Source organism: Gadus morhua, chromosome 12 (assembly GCF_902167405.1).
Source record: "Gadus morhua chromosome 12, gadMor3.0, whole genome shotgun sequence".
In the NCBI taxonomy this organism is placed as follows: domain Eukaryota; kingdom Metazoa; phylum Chordata; class Actinopteri; order Gadiformes; family Gadidae; genus Gadus; species Gadus morhua.
In genome coordinates this window covers 2,292,817-2,307,443 of record NC_044059.1, presented here as the reverse complement: position 1 = coordinate 2,307,443, position 14,627 = coordinate 2,292,817, and positions in this window count along the sequence as shown.

The window sequence follows — 14,627 nt, the reverse complement described above, 5'->3', positions numbered from 1 at the left end:
CAACCATCATGCTATAATCTACAGGCCAAAACCCTCTGCTTTTTTCCTCAATGAGTCATTATATAAATTTGTCTCTCCTCTACCCTCAAGACCCAGGCTCCCTGAAAACCCGATCAGTCCCATTCACTCACACTGCTCCCTGGTTTACCCTTGACCTACGCAAGCTCAAAGCCAGGGCCGTCACCTGGAGCGACTGTAAAAAAAAACGGACTCACTGCACACAGCCAAATATACTCGGAGAACCTTCACCACTACAAGAACACCCTTAATACTGCTAAATCTGCATACTATTCTGACATCATCAACATTGGTACAGGTCACAACAAAGTCCTCACCTCAACGTCAGACACCCCTAACTCAGACTCAGAAAACACTCCCACCAGACATTTCACCGATCAGTGCACTGCTTTCCTTGACTTCTTCAGTTCTAAAATCCATACCATTCACCGACAGCTGGCCTCATCCTGCACCTCCTCAAACAATCCAACCTGGATGATCACCTCCGGCCAACCTCTTATCAGCTCCCTCTCGACTTTACCCCAGTATCAGAACACACCATCTCTGAACTCATCCGCAAAGCCAAAGCCACCATCTGTCAGCTTGATCCCCTTCCCACCTCCCTTGTCAAAGCCTGTCTACCATCCATCTCTCCAATGATCACCAACATTATAAACACCTCCCTCAAAACTGGCTGCTACCACACCCATCCAAAAAAAACCTGGTGCTGACCCAACTGACCTCAACCTTTACTGGCCCATCTCCAACCTCCCTTTCATCTCAAAAACACTTGAAATGGTGGTTGCCGCACAACTACAGTCCCCCCTCGACACAAACAACCTCAATGAACCTTTCCAATCCGGTTTTCATCCAAAACACAGCATAGGAGCTGCCATGGTCAAAATCACTAATGACCTCCTCCGTGCAGCTGACTCCATACTACTGAACATTCTAATCCTTTTCGACCTCAGCGCAGCATTCAACACTATCTCCCAACACTACTCCTGGATTGCCTGACTGGCATTGGGATCACTGGTGCTGCACCATGCTGGTTTACATTATACCTCACTGACCGCCAACAATTCGTGAAAATAAGGGACCACTAGTCTGGGCGTTCAGGTGTCTCACTGGGTGTCCCCCAGGTTTCAGTCTTGGGTCCATTCCTCTTCATCATCTACCTCCTCCCCCTGGGCACAATTCTCCATCATCATGGGATCCACTTTCATTGCTAGGCCAACGACACACAGGTCTACATCTCCGCCAAACCCACCCACCCACCTCCCTCATCACCTGCCTGGATGACATCCGGAGCTGTAAAAAAAAAAAAAAAAAACGAGGCCACTGCCTCATCGGCTCCAAATCCAGCCTCACCAAACCACAACATACCCCAGTACCGCCCATCATCATCGAAGGATTCCCTGTACCCTTCGCCCCCCAAGTCAAGAGCCTCGGCATCATCCTAGACAGCACCCTCTCATTTGCACCTCACATTCAAAATACCATCCGGATTGCTTTCTTCCACCTCCGAAACATCTCCAGACTCCACCCATCACTGTCCCATTCCAGCACCGAACTCCTGGTTCACTCATTTGTCACTTTCCGCATCGACTACTGCAATGCCCTCCTCACCGGACTTGCCGCCAAACTAGTCCAAAGCCAAAAGCCCTATTCTCATTCAACTTCACTGGCTCCCGGTGCATAAACGCATCCAGTACAAAAACCTCTTCCTCACATGCAAAGCTCCCCATCATCTAGCCCCTTCATACATCTGCGAGCTCCTCCAAGAATATAGCCCCTCCTGCACCCTCCGCTCAATCTCCGCTGTACTACACACTATCCCCAAACCACGCCTTATTACCATGGGTGCCCCCACGTTGTTGTTGCTATTTTATGCTTTTTTACTCTATGTAAAAAAATGTTTTTTATTATTATTAAATGCTCTAAGAATGATTTGCGTCTTTCTGTACTTTAACCTTAAATCAAGGTTGAGTCAGGTGGATATTTAAGTTAAAGTGTGTGATAAATATGTGTTGGGACCTTGTTAGGGATCGGGTACAGCAGAGCCCAGATGCACCTCGTTAAGGATCAGGTACACCTGAGCTACCCTGCCCAGATGCACCTCATAGGGATCAGGTACAGCTGAGTTACCCTGCCAAAGTGCACCTCGTTAGGGATCGGGTACACCTGAGCTACCCTGCCCAGGTGCACCTTGTTAGCGATTGGGTACAACTGAGCTACCTTCATTTTGAAGCAAATTACGGATTTCTGTATATCATCACTTTTAAAAAGTGTTTGTCTCCCACTGTGAAAAACATGCTTGAGCAAATAAATAAACCGAAGACGGTTTACGATGCAGCGAATGTGATGGACAACTGGGTGCCGACTGTCTCCTTCAGGAAGTATCACCACAGGATCTGACTTCTCAGACTGGGTGGCAGTCTGAGAAGCAAAACACGGCCCACTTTTATCTAAAAATCAAAAACCCCTGCCCCAGGATACAGAATCTTTTTTCACCCCGATTCCATTCATCTGTTGTTCCATTTTGTCGATTAACGCACGAGACAATTACATTTCTGTTGCTTTTCAGATCCCTAGAGAAAGATTTTTTCCTGTGTAAACAGACAAAAAAACAGCCACAAACCATACAACTGGCCAGGGAAATGGCCTTGGGGTTGCAATGGCTGCGACCGACGGCATCGCTCCACCGAGCCATCTTCCACCGGTTTATGTCTCTGCCAGAAGCTGTTTTGAAGCTAGATGTAATGACCCACTGCTTGGCTACTTTGTTCTTCTTTAAATTGGGCTCATTTGGGCCCTCTTTAGAACTCATTTTATATATTCTCCTCGGCTGGATAACCTTGGCTAGATAACCCCCCACCCCCTTTCTGTATATTTACTAAGCAGGTATTTTGGTGGGCCAATGCAGTAATTAGAATTATGCAAATAGTCAAAAACAAATCTTCCAAATGTCTCTGTTAACGAAAACCCCATCTTACTTTAGGGCGTAATGAAGCCGTTTTTTCTGAGTAACCAGAAAACTTGCTGAGATAAGATCAAAGAGATTTATTTCATAAATAATAGATTTGGCCAAGCTTTCGTCCGAACACCATCCAGCAGCCAGTTAACTTTGGTGGAAAGAATATCATTAGCAATAGCAAAGTCCAGCAAGTTGCTCTTCACCACGTCTTGTTTCTGCACCACAGAATGACATTCAATGAAAAAGGATCTTCTGTGTTTGTTCAGCATACCTGTTGGTGTGCTTTAAGAAGCAAGGTGCAAGTTAATCACCCAAAGTTAATCAGATATCTAGTTACACCTGTGTGTGTGTGTGTGTGTGTGTGTGTGTGTGTGAGAGAGAGAGCGAGAGAGAGAGAGAGAGAGAGAGAGAGAGAGAGAGAGAGATGAGAGAGAGAGAGAGAGAACAAAAAGCGCGGCCGCGTCGGAGAGATTGCATGATCATCAATCTGACATGAGCCGCAATCTACATACATTGCCTTAGTCCTATTCAAAGCGTTATTATACTATTCATATCTAAATTCGATCAACCGTGAAATATATTCACTGTATGGTTGAAGACCAGCTAGTAAGGAGGATTAAGGGGGATTTAACTGGTTCTAGCCAACCCGCATCCTAGATTTAAAGCATGTGAAGAATGTAACTATGGGGCCTCATAACAAACAAATAATACAGGGAGGTGAGGGTGAACAGCAAATGCACAATAGATAATACAGTTTTCAATTAGTTTCTAAATAAAATGGGAACTTACGAGATCATGATTAATTAAAATAGTATTAAACAAAGCTCTATATAAATAAGTAAATGAAACAAATGCCATCAGCCATTAATTCAATAGCCAGGAAATATATGTAATTTCAAACTAATTATTGAAATAAAATAAATTGGACATGCAGTTTTCTTTTCCTTTCCCTCTTCCAGCTGAATGAAGCTGAGCCCTCCGTGCTGGACCGGGCCCAGGGAGTTATTTTCGGTTGGAAGCTGATGAATATGTATGGAACGCTCCATCCCAAGCCCTCTTCAAACATCCCCGCGTTTGGAGGTGTCTAAAAGCGTCTCGCTGGCCGGCAAAACATCTGTCGGAAGAGTCTCGAAGCCACGGACACAAACAGAGGTTGCTTTGAGCAGCGCAGCCGCTGGGTCTGCCCACTAGTGCTGTGTGTTCTCTGTCACCTCACCAGCTGTAGACATCCTCCTTCTCCACACTGGGATTCATCCAATGAGGGTAGAAATGTAACTTTGGAAGTTTAATTTGAGAATTGTCTAGTGAATATATTCGTTTCATATCGAGTTTCTATGACATAATATGGACCAACACTATTAAATAGCCACACTATTAAACGTTTCTTTAATATAAGCCCTACTAGTAACAAAGGTATAGGCTTGTAGGCTACAAATTAGAGAACGAGAAGGCTAAGGGGCTAATGGAGACGGCCCATCCCTAGTCTTCTCCTAAATTAAAGACTTCATTCACCTTGGAATGCTCCCAGAATCAGGTTTTCATGATTATTATTTTCATAACTAGAATTTCTGGCAGGGGAGAGAAGAAAGGCACAAAGGAATCTATACCGCAAAGGCCTGAATGAAAAAAAACGATTAAGTAAATTGGGGAACAGAATGTATCAAAGTAAATGGTCAAATGTATTTAAGACATGCCGGGAACTGTATAATGCACACGATAGGTGTTATGTTTGACATTGCTGCAAAAATGCATGTTATGTTACGTACGTTTACGACATGCCATGTTCTAATTGGTTTTGCACTCTTGATGTGAGTCGCGCATGCGTGAGTTAGTTGGTTGAATAAATGGAGTACGAAGCTCCGACTAGAGCTCTGTGACATCGCGTCTTTATTCATACATAACATTGGCGACGAGAATGGCTGACTGTTCCCTACCTCCACCCTCTCCTTTCCTGGCTTTTCCCGGAGAACCAGCCGTGCCATGGATACGTTGGATTGTTTAATTCGAAACCAATCTTTTAGCTGCCGGCTAGGACAATGTATCCGACGTGAGGAAACGTGCACCACTACTGCACTGCCTTGGGGCAGAGGGACAACGAGTGTTCAGAACTTTTGCTGAATCCACCCTTTACAAGGACGCTGTGGAACAACTTGAGGAAATTTTGCAGCCCCTCAGAGCTCTCTCCTACATCGCGTTACGTTCTGGCGCCGACACCAACGAGCCGGTGAGTCTGTCCCCAAAACGTGGCTGACCTGCAAGGCTTGGCTAGCATATGCAAGTTTAATGCATTACAAAACGAAATGATACGGGATCAACTAATTTTACACACAAACTGTGAGAAAATTAGGGGCAAATTGTTGCTAGAAAAGGATGACTTGACACTAGCTCAGGCTATTAAAATAGCTCTACAGGTAGAGGCGGCATTGGAATGCGCGGCAAGCCTTTCTTCAGCCCAATAGGACACTCCAGCTGATTCCACCCAACCAGAAACATGCCAAGTCTTTCAGTTAGCTTCCCGGACAGTGTCCAAGTAGCCTCACAGCCCCGAGATCGCTCACAGCAGTAATGTGGAAACTGTGGCTCATCCACTCACAATTCTAGAGCACAAGTCTGCCCAGCGTGGGGGAAAACCTGCTCCAATTGTGGGAAGCTAAATCACTTTCATAAAGTTTGTAGGTATGCTCCAACCAAAGGCCACCGGCAATACACAGTAACCAAGCCAACGGTCATCCACAATGTCCACTCAGGATGAGTTTCATTTAAAACCTGTTCACTAACAGTTGACGACGTCACTCTACCCCTACTCCTTGACACGGGTGCCACTGTGTCATTGCTGAACCATATGGAAACGCTTCTTCTCACATAAACCACTGGGACGACCTTCCACGACATTACGTGGCTACGGAAATGCCGAAATTGACATTGTAGGTTCACTCCAGCTGTCCATGTGCTACGGTGAAAGGGCTCTGCCAGCCTTCACATTCCATGTGTCACGCCATGGGGCCAATCTACTTGGTCTCGACCTCTTTCACAACCTAGGATTTACACTGCCGCACACCACAGGCTCAGAGATCCACATTGTTGCCACCCCGTGGTAACAACAGTGGCCTGCATTGTTTGACGGGCTGGGCTGTGCCACAGCCTTTTCTCACCAGACCTTTTTCTCACCAGCCCCTTGCCCCCAAACGTCACGCCAGTGGTCCAACCACTCCGCCGTTCCCCGCTGGCATTGCAAGATGACATCACGGGGGAGCTAAAGCGTATGCTTGATGATGACATCAAGAAAAGACTGGTGGCCTACGCATCTGTGTGGACCTTAGAGCAGTGAACACGGCCATAATACCTTGTTTTTTCTAAATTGGATCTTCCCAAGGATACCTTCAAGTGCTATTGTATCCTGATAGCCACAACTTATTAGCCTTCATTACCCAAGACGGGGTGTTCCGCTACAAACGCATGGCTTTTGGGTTAAGTTCAGCCCCAAGTTGCTTTCAAAAAATCATGGCCCCCATCCTGGCCATTTACCTTGACGACATCCTTGTCCATGGAACCAATGCCACTACCCATGATGAGCATCTCCAGAAAGTGTTCACCGCCTTGGCTGAGCACCACCTTATGCTGAACACTGACAAATGTGTCTTTGCGGCCTCTGTGATCGACTACGTGGGGTTCCGCCTCTCAGCAGGGGGTATGAGCCCACTTCAGTCGAACACGGAGGCCATCCAACGTGTACCTGAGCCAATGTCACCAGCGCAAGTTGCCATGTTCTAATTGGGCATGACTGTGTATTATCTCAGTTTCTTACCTCAGTACTCCGACACAACTGCTCCACTGCACAAACTACTGAAAACCGATGAGCCCTCGATCTGGACTCCAGCATGCTCCGAGGCAGTCCATCGCCTGAAAATGCAGCTCACCTCACCACCAATCCTGGCACACTTCGACTCGGCTAGCCCCACACTTGTGACGTCTTCAGATCACACCAGGAAGGGACAGCGTAGTGGCCGGCCTGCTATCTCGCTCCATCATCGCACCCACACCAGAGTCTACAGCCCCCGTGCATGACGAGGCAGAGCATAACATTATACAGCTTCTCCACACGCCACTGCAGGAAACTGTGTCACTGAGTGAGCTGCAAGACGCCTCAGCCGCCGACCCTGCTCTTTCCCTGCATGCTGGAATGACTTGCATGCTGGAATGACTCCTGTGTTGCGAGAGGGCTCTGCACTGTGGTCCCAAGTGTCCTTCAGGCGGGTGTCCTTGCTATGGCGCATGAGGGCCACTCGGGCATAGTCAGGCTCAAACAACGATGCCGGGACCTGGTGTGGTGGCCGGGGATTGACAGAGACATTGAGACCCAGGTCAGAGACTGCACTGCCTGCCTTCTCAGCGGCAAGACCAGGGCCCCAGCCCCGCCCGCACCCATGCAGCCCCTGGACTGGCCGTCCCAACCCTGGGAGCATCTTCAAATCTGTGGTGAGCTGAAGGGAGTGCCGCACCACCAGAGATTTCTTGTGTTGACCTACGACCTCCACTCCAAGTGGGCAGAGGTGGCAGCAGCTGGCACAGTAACGGCTGGGGTACAGGTTAACATCTTAGACTCCCTGTTCGCTCGCTGGGGTCTGCCTAAGACAATCACCACTGACAACGGGCCCCAAATGGTGTCTCACGAACTTTGTTCCTACCTGAAAGAGAAAGGAATTCACCATAATCGCACAGCTTTCTATAACCCATCAGCCAACGGGGGGGTCGAACGGCTAAATCAGTTACTAATGAATGGAATTAGGGGCCACCTGGCTCAAGGGTGCACGTTCAACCCCAGTCTTCTCCAGACACTACTGCACTACCGTGCTACCCCCCACGCGACCACTGGGGTCTCTCCGGCCTTCCTCATGCTGGGGCGGGAGCTACAGTTGCCGCTGGACAGGCTTCACCCTGGTCTGGTCCACACTCAAGTGCACCCGGCCCAATCAAGGGTCAATATACGTCAGGGCCAGATGAAGAACCGGTTTGACCGGAGGCGGCGAGCAAGACCACCATCCATTGCCGCTCAAGACTGGGTCAGAATTCGACGACCCCATCGCAACAACAAGCTGGTGTCATTCTGGTCGGAACCAATGCAAGTCAGCCAGCAGCTTGGCCCTGCCACGTTCAGGCTCGTAGATGGTACCCGCTGGCATGGCAGCCGTCTGCGCATGGTTTTAGCTCCTCCTGCACCTGGCCTGAGCACAGCTCCTGCGACAGCTTCTTCAGCCCGGCAGTCAGACCTTTCTGCGGCCTGGGATTCACTGCAAAGTGATGCGCCATTGCCTCCTGCCCAGCAAGGGGCCCCGGAGCCAAACCCTGAGACCAGTGCCCCATCTGAGCCCCGCCCGGTCCATGCACAGAACCGGTCTGGGCGTCTGCAGGACTTTGAGTATCACACTTGAATTCTTGTGAAGGGAGGGGAGTGTTATGTTTGACATTGCTGCAACAATGCATGTTATGTTACGTATGATTACGACTTGCCATGTTCTAATTGGTTTTGCACTCTTGATGTGAGTCGCGCATGCGTGAGTTAGTTGGTTGAATAAATAGAGTAGGAAGCTCAGACTAGAGCTCTGTGACATCGCGTCTTTATTCATACATAACAATAGGCTACAATGTTAAACAATGTATACACTGTTCATAAAGCGTAACACATTACCTACCATCCTATAATCAAGACAAACCATCATCAAAGTATATTGGAGAGGCTCGAAAGCCTATTTCGGCGAGAGATAGTGACTTCTACCTGGTATCTAACTCTGAATCATGGTTTACTCATAGGACTTAAATAAATACATTTATGTTGGGCATATTTGTTGGGGCGTCACAGAGCTCATACAGCATAGTTCTTAAACCGAGGAAAGTGTTTTGGCATTTAACCAAAAGTGGATTAGCGTTGTAGAAACAGGGCCTTCCAACACACAGCAGCACCTGTCTGGTTGTGCAAACACTTGAATTGTGTTCTACGTTCATAATAATTAATGTTATTTCAATCGACGCCTGTCTGACTGTGAGCCAATAGTGGCAGCCATCCAATAGTATCAACCCAGAGCCATAGAGAGAAGAGTTGCGACACTCTCTGTTCTCGCCAGCAGGGTGGTCACGTGGTTCATGTAAACCTGTATAGTTCCAAAACACGCCGCGCTGCTGTGTTCTTCAATTGGACTGACAGCACAACCCGGTCTCACGAAAAGACGTGACACTGTCACGTTATTTAATCTATTGAAACGTGATCAGGATCACGTATTTTCAAATTTTTCGTGTTAAAAAGCACAAATTTCAAACCCATGTATTTCAATTGGAAGTATTTGTCGTGTCACCAGCACGACTTCCAAACTAAGGTTCTGTGCGGGAGCGTTCTCCCTAATGTCCCTTAAGGAGCTCCGTACAGTAGCCTACATTTATTGTTAAAAATTGTGAACAATATGACAGCTTTAGGCCACCCCTTTCTACTTTCACCTTTGATTCTGAGAAATTGTGACAATTCACGGATATAGGCTATTAAATGCAGGTGCGCTGCTCAGGCAAACCGCGAAAGAAAAAAGGGCAGCTGCTTAATCTGTTCTTTTTAGAAATGGAAGTCCGCGTCGATGCCTCGCAAGTCCAGTGTCGCGAGCGGACGTGACATCTAGAAGTCATACCGTATAATAATGGGTTATCATTAATATTGATGCGTAGGGGTTGATTATAACTCTTGTTTATTGTTTATACCACAGTCTGGGGGAATACTCGTACTTCTAATTGTTTGTCCATGTCTTGATATTTCCATTAAGATTCCATTCTGTTCTGTTTCTAGAAGTGGTGAGCATAATGGCAGGATTTATTAAAGCTTGCAACATTTGCCAGACCCATGTCAACTTTGAGGAGAGATGGAGCTGCTGGAGGTTAGGTGTAGATGGATAAGAATAAACCGTATGATTTCTGATATTTGTTCATAGTGGTTCAGCCAATTACATTATAGAAAGAAGGGCCATACAATCTGTAGGCCTATCCATAGAATATTATCGCGTAGGGCTACATGAATTTTAATATTGATTTTCACCCATCAATCCACCTACTACACGGCAACTCCATAGCTACCTTTCTGTAAGTGCCAAAACAAACGTTAGCTCGTAATGCTAACTCGTCTAAAAACAACTACTGTATTGTATGTGTCACACTATTGATACAATGATTTGTGTTGATTTATAACAACGTTTCATTTATTTGCGTTCGTGATTTTCACAAGCCCTCCGTTTTCACAAGCCCTCTGACAAAGTCCCAGCGAATGAGGGATGAGTTCCCTCATCAATATTCACGAGCTTCCCGCTACCACCCTGCAAAAAATAAACTCGCAGCCCGACCCAACCCGACCCGCGGGCCGGGTCGGGCCGATATTTCCCATCACTATCCTCGGGCCGGGCCTTTGATCGAGCGTTTTTACTTTTATTTTATCATTATCATAAATTAGCCTAATCTGAGGAGAAATCGATGCCATAAACAGAAATATTATGGGTCTTTATTACGGGTCTTCTCAATGCTGTGGAAGGCTCCGTTCACTTGCATGGGTCCGGGGATATCTCGGGATTGGTTTCTTTATTAATCGAATGGGAAATGCAATAGGCCTATTTTAGGACCGAATCACCGTTGAACTTGTTTCTAATAACATTTCTAGCGAGAAATATACTTTTTACTTGCATAATCTTTAGTCAGTGATTACGTCTGATCTTTAGTTTTATAGTTATTAGGAAGATTTTATCTGTGTGTGTGTGTGTGTGTGTGTGTGTGTGTGTGTGTGTGTGTGTGTGTGTGTGTGTGGGTAAGTGGCATTCAAAATAAATGTATATTATGAGGGACAAATAGTATTAAAAAAATCCTTCATTTAAACATGCCAATTACAAAATATAAATACCATTGCAGGTTAAACATCTTTGCAATGGGTCTTGCTCGTTGCCCGAGACAATGGCAGCCAGTCTGTCTCTTGTAACATTACCAGGGGTCTGGTTATCTGCTAGGGGCACGGGGAGGCCATGATGACGTCACAGGGTAGGGTTGTCCCATTTGGTAGGGGATCGGTTAGGGGTAGCAATGAGCATGAGCTATGAGGGTAAGGGTTAGGGTTAGGGTTGAGATGTAGGGTTGAGACAGTGAGCAAAGAAACGCGATTTAATCTTTATTAAAAGCTACAGAAAACTGGGAGCCAGCTTGCGGTACTTCTGGCTCCACTGTGCTGCTCCCCCGCGCTGCTGCGGCGGCTGCTGTAGCGGCGGCGGCTGCGGCTGCGGCTGCGGCTGTGGCGGCGGCTGCTGCGGCGGCGGCGGCACGGAATTGGGGTAGAAGGCGGTCCCCTGGAACGCTGGGGTCTGGCTCGACCCCGGTTCCTCCCGGCCTGCTGGTGGGCGAGCACCTCCGGGAACCGGGGCCCAAATAGTCCATCCGGAGCTAATGGGCCCTGGACGAGGCTGGCCCGCTCTCGCTCTGGCACCGCAGTGGGGGGAGAACCAAATGGCCCACTGAACCATGGTCGACCAGGCCATATGCCGGCCAGCCGAAATGGCTATCGGCTAGCATAGCTGGAGGATGGCGCTGGAGAACCGGGAAACTGCAAGCCATCTTGCGGCTTCCTCCGGGCCATAAGCCTTCCTGCCAGCCGACAAGGAGACCAGGGCAGGGCTCTACAGTGCGCCCATTTCACTCGCATTTGTGAGTGAATATTTCGGCGTGCGAACGAGAAAAACAAAACAGGAGCACGCGTGCGATTGACTTCTCCACAGCGCACACCAAACGCGAAGGGGCGAAACGATTCCATACAAAGCAGCGATTCCATTTGCAGCGCGACACTTTTGCCCGGCACGGGCGAGCGCGTTCACGTGGATTTCAGGGGGATTTGCAGCACGCCACTTTTGCGTTGAAATATTTAAACTTTGCCGTGAGATTCGCGTGATGACAGCCAATCAGCGTTCAACAGCGTGGCCACTGAGTGACGTGCGTAACGTAACAGCCAATCAGTTTTCAACCGGCCAACCGTTCCCTGCAGTGCAGTCCGGGGTGAACCGCAGCATGGAGGAGAAAGTGATTGTTGCCGTTTGCGACTCCCCGAGCTCTATATAGAATAGTATATAATATAATTGTATTGCATTGTATTGTATATACAATATCACGGCCAAAAGCTCTGTGCACCTCCGGATGGCCGTAGCGCGGGGAGTGCTACGGGAGGGTTTAGCGGGGTTTGTTTACCTACGTTGCTATGGTTACCAGTCTTGTGTGTTCCAGGTTTATTAGGTATCTAAATCGCTGTCTAATCAATTCTTCATTCACTGCCTCTTCCGTGGTCATTACAATATTATGAATAGACTACCTGGAGAAATTTAATGCTGTTACTATAGTCGATAAAGTCTACAAATTCAACCCCCGACTCGTTGAAGGATTTCGAGTGGCTAGTTTATGCTGCTAAGAACATGTTCTGTACATTTTGTAAGGAAGCCCCATCGGCAATGGCAGGCTCCTCTCTATTTATAACGGGGAATCTGAATGCTGTGGTGAAACACAACGAGTCCACTAGGCATTCTCGCTGTCCCGATTTCTATATAAATCGGACCCAGCCCAATAACCCTGGTACGGTGGAAGCCGAAATTGGTGCTGTTTTGTGTAGCCTAAATGTAGTCTTGTCTATTTATTTGTCTTAATTTTGCTTCAGTAAGTTGGTGCTGTTGGGGTGTGCAATTTCTGAACGCTAATAAATGTTCTGAACAAAAACCTATTGTGCCCCATTTTTTTTCCTGTGCTCCTACATTTTTTAACTTATGGGCACGAGTGCTCCTGAAAAAAAAAGTTGGTGTAGAGCCCTGGACCAGGGCAGAGGAGAGCAGGGCGATGTTGTTGACCGCCACCGCAGATCGCGAGGCCCAAACGAACACTCTGTCCGTCAGTTGCCAGGTTAGGCTCCAGGCGAGGAATCCCCCTCACCTGAGTATCTATCAGCCCACCCCTCCACGTTAGTGAAGTCAGTGATAGCCTTCACCGGGGCCTTCAGTGTAAAAGGGTCTCCACCCGCAGCGGTGAAGAAATGCTGAATGAGTGGGAACAGGGGAGGGGACACTGGGTAGCACGCCGGGAGGAAGACTGGGTGCGAAAGAAAAGGTGCCCTGAGAGGAGCCCATCTTCCGGCAGCGCGCGGCAGGCACTGCAGGAGGCGGGGGTAGACAAGGCAGCCGTGGCGTGTTCCGGGCCGAGGCACCTGAAACACGCCAGGTGCCTGTCACCCAGCGCCAGAGAGGTGGGACAGGAGGAGCCAGCTCTCAAGGAATCGCTCCTTAATGGCCCTGAAAAGGGCCGTTGGTCTGTAACCTCGCCCACTCCGCTGCCACAAGGTCCTACAAGTTTCGAAGTCATAGCTGTTGATCAGTACAAAGCTCAAAGAAAAGGGAGGATGAGCGGCGGTATGCGTAGCTTTATATACACGGTGCCGTGGGAAATGTGGGCGGTGCCCATGTTGAATGGTGCATAGTTGAAATTTTCAGTGCGGGCGAGCACGCGCACTGGACAAGCCCATAAGGCAGGGGTCGGCAACCTGCGGCTCCGGAGCCGCATGCGGCTCTTTAGCCCCTCAGCCGTGGCTCCCTGCAGTTTTCTTAAAAAAAAATAAAAAATAAATAAAAATAAAAATTATATATATATTTTGATATATATCGTCAACTAAACGAGAGGTCGCAATGGATGCGCAATTGCGCTACCGTGAGGGGGGGAGTGAATGACAAAGCTTCGTTGATTTGCAGTTGGCTAATCCCAGTAGGAGTTAAATCTTTAACTGGCATCTGGCATCAGGAAGTAGCCTAGATGCTGCCATTGGCAGGAGGCGGGACATGCCAGTGAGCCGCCAATCAGCAGCATCCACCGTTGACAGCCAATTGCACGAACGAATACTGAGTGAGAAGGTTTTACAGCATTAAAGTTCTTGTGTTGAATATTAAAGTTTCAGTACGTTATATTTTGATAATAAAGGTCCTTACAGTTTTTTCATTACTTGACTATTGTATCGCTATGCTATGCTATCTATTCCTTGTTTACATTGCTGGCCATGACCGATCACGTAGAACGTCAACGGTTGACGCTGCTGACTGGCTACTGTAGTCTACTGTACTGTAGGCTACTCCCTGATGCCACATGACAGCTAAAGATTTATGTTATTTTTTTACAGAGTGTCACAAAAAATGTCTGTGCGGTGCGCAGCGTTAGCGTCTCCGGAGAGGGGAGGGGGTGAATTAAAAAGTTTGCGGCTCCAAAAAAATTTTTTTTGCGGGAGATGGGCCAAAATGGCTCTTTTGATACAAAAGGTTGCAGACCCCTGCCATAAGGCAAAGCCTAGAGGGAGTAGCCTATATGAAATAGAACAGGGCGTCATGCGGTTTCACCAAATAATTGGCTCCGTGTGGACGGGGCCTGAATTACCCATACCATGCTATAAGCCAAGGTATACGGAAGAGGATTAGGGCCACACATGTAAAAAAAAATTAAGTTCTGACTTTATTCTCAGAATTCTGAGAAAAAAGTCAGAATTCTGACTTTAATCTCAGAATTCTGACATTAATCTCAGAATTCTGAGATTAAAGTCAGAATTCTGAGATTAATGTCAGAATTCTGACTTTTT